The sequence below is a fragment of the Pelophylax lessonae genome, assembly GCF_965119305.1.
Source record: "Pelophylax lessonae genome assembly, chromosome: 13".
NCBI lineage: Eukaryota > Metazoa > Chordata > Amphibia > Anura > Ranidae > Pelophylax > Pelophylax lessonae.
Window position 1 is genome coordinate 206,147,207 of NC_138780.1, and position 3,216 is coordinate 206,150,422.

A 3,216-nucleotide genomic window follows, 5' to 3' on the forward strand; every position below is an offset into this window, starting at 1 on the left:
TCTCCTCACTGGCAAACAGAGCAATAATGCTAATGTGACCTAGGTGATTAGGGTGTGCCCAGGCACACCCGGCACACCCTGTGCGCACGCCTATGATCCTTCCCCCCACTCCACCCAAAACTGCCCTATAATACAAAATTAGCACTGGAGTAGTTTTTTTCCACTGGTTTTGTTAACCACTTGCCGACCAGCCACCGCAGATATACAGCGGCAGGTTCCCGCAAATCCCTGTACCTGTAAACGTGTTTTGCCAAATGTTTGGCTTCTTCAGGACCCGGACAAATAAAGAGGGAAAACTCTGTAAAACAACACAATAACATAAGATATTACATAGTAACATAGTTACATAGTTACATAGTATTTGTATGTATTTGGGTATGCATGCTCACACAGGTCGATCTATATGGCGGGACGTCAGGCCATCAATGCAATATTCATTGTAACCATGTAGCCACAAGGTGAGAAGCTGCAGCAGCGGCTAATCGGTGTCAGAGATTTGTGAACAAAGGCAAGAACTGCACAGGGACCAGAATTTACATAATTGTGTCATCTCTGAGCTGGCATCCAGGTCCAGGAAATACATGGTGACCCTGGGTGATGCCTGAACAAAGATGGTGCCCTCCTTCTGGACGGAAAAGCAGATGAAGTCATTATTAGGGGGAGTCCTATGATCTCTGTACCAGGTATACCTGGAAGGGTTACAATTTTACATGACTTAGCATGGATAAAAAAAAAATATATATATTTATATAAATAATATAATATATGATACTAGGTCCACTTTCAGGGGTCAACTTATGGCACAAGTGTACAGTCATAGGGCGATCGCTCCTGTCTGGCTGTCTGGTCCTTAGTTGGCGGCGAAGCTCGCTGGAGAAAATCGCATCGTGCCTGAAGCAGAAATGAGAACTCTGGAATAAATCCAGATCAGGATCCCCCTCCCTCCTTCCCTCCAGCCCCCTGGAATCCACCACATCAGCTCTCACCTCCCTGCCAGGTAGCTGGGCTTCCCCCCTTCCCTCCAGTGACTATGAGGCAAGCCTCCCCCTCTCTCCCCCTCCTTCCCTCCCTCCACCTATCCAGGATCATGTGGCTCTGGAGAAAAGGAACAATCAAATATCACTGAGTGCCAAACACACAATGGACTCACTAGATGTGGATGAGGAATGACTGCAGCAGGCTTAGAAGGACACATTGCAGTCAGCCTGCCTAGAGTTGTGCATCCTCTGCTGCTGCTGCTGAGGATGTGACTTGTAGTTTGTGCTGTGCAGGGACAGTTTGGAGGGATGGAAGATGTCACCCTGCAGGGAGGAAGATCTCAAAGTCTCTGATTTGGTGTCTCCAACACTTTGGCTGCGTTGAAGGCTTGGGCTTCTCAGAACCACATAGACCCGGTCGCTGGAGGGGAAGAAAAAAGGGGGCTGACTGTCCTGAAAGTGGAGGAAGATGCAGCCTAAGGAGGCTGAGACATGGGAGATTTAACCACTATCACAAGAGGATCTGGTCCTGGGGGCTCCCCAGAAGCTGACAACTTTCCCTTGAAGACTGGCCACACAGCTGGACAGGCAGAGGGCCCACCAGGTGCAAGAAACCCAAAGGTGAGTGCTGCCAGTCTCCAGTCTCCCCTGCAGCTGCTATAGCTGCACTATGGTTTACTTCTTTGTAAATTGTTACATGTGCAGCTGTAGCCTGAAAATATTTGTCACATGTGCAGCTATACTCTGACACTAATTGTTACCTGTGCAGTGATACTCTGACAATGATTGTTACCTGTGCTACTCCCCCCCCCCCCTTTTCTATTGGTTGAACTAGATAGACTTGTGTCTTTTTTTCAACCTGACTAACTATGTGACTATATGATTTAGCCTGATAAGAAGTCTTACATGTGCAGCTGTAGCCTGAAAATATTTGTCACATGTGCAGCTATACTCTGACAATAATTGTTACCTGTGCTGCCCCCCCCCCCCCTTTTTATTGGTTGAACTAGATGGACTTGTGTCTTATTTCAACCTCAATAACTATATAACTATGTGCTTTAGCCTGATAATAATTCTTACATGTGCAGCTGTAGCCTGCAAATATTTGTCACATGTGCAGCTATATTCCAACAATAATTGTTACCTGTGCTGCTCCCCGCCCCCCCCCCTTTTTATAGGTTGAACTAGATTGACTTCTGTCTGTTTTCAACCTAACTATGTAACTATATGCTTTAGTCTGATAATAATTCTTACATGTGCAGCTGTAGCCTGAAAATATTTGTCACATGTGCAGCTATATTCCAACAATAATTGTTACATCTGCAGATATACTTTGACAATATTTGTTACAATTGTGGCTGTAGCCTGATAATAGCTGTTACATGTGCTGCTGTAGCCTGCAAATATTTGTCACATGTGCAGTTCTACTCTAACAATCATTGTTACATATGTAGCAGTGTTAGGCATGCAGCTGTAGTCTGACAATATTTGTTACATTTGTAGAAGTTGTTTGAAAATATGTTACATGTGCAGCTCTAGCATGATACTAATTGTTACATGTGCAGATCTAGCCTGAAAATATTTGTCATTTGTGTAGCTATACTCTGACATTAATTGTTACAAATGTATCAGTTGTTTGTTAGGTGTGCAGTTGTAGTTTGGCTACATTGTAACACACGTCACTCTCTACATTGTAACACACGCCACTCTCTACATTGTAACACACGCCACTCTCTACATTGTAACACACGCCACTCTCTACATTGTAACACACGCCACTCTCTACATTGTAACACGCCACTCTCTACATTGTAACACACGCCACTCTCTACATTATAACACACGCCACTCTCTACATTATAACACACGCCTCTCTCTACATTGTAACACACGCCACTCTCTACATTGTAACACACGCCACTCTCTACATTGTAACACACGCCACTCTCTACATTGTAACACACGCCACTCTCTACATTGTAACACGCCACTCTCTACATTGTAACACACGCCACTCTCTACATTATAACACACGCCACTCTCTACATTATAACACACGCCACTCTCTACATTGTAACACACGCCACTCTCTACATTATAACACACGCCACTCTCTACATTGTAACACACGCCACTCTCTACATTATAACACACGCCACTCTCTACATTGTAACACACGCCACTCTCTACATTGTAACACGCCACTCTCTACATTGTAACACACGCCACTCTCTATATT

General features: G+C 44.7%; 1 protein-coding gene across 1 annotated transcript in view; it reads left to right on the forward strand.

Annotated features, from left to right (window-relative positions):
* The first annotated feature begins 974 nt into the window (after positions 1–974).
* PRIMA1 (proline rich membrane anchor 1) overlaps positions 975–3,216 on the forward strand; it is a 97,850-nt gene continuing 95,608 nt past the window's right edge. Inside the window, exon 1 of the mRNA XM_082275390.1 lies at positions 975–1,598. The gene's annotated coding sequence lies outside the window, so the exon portion shown is untranslated. The remainder of the gene's footprint in view (positions 1,599–3,216) is intronic.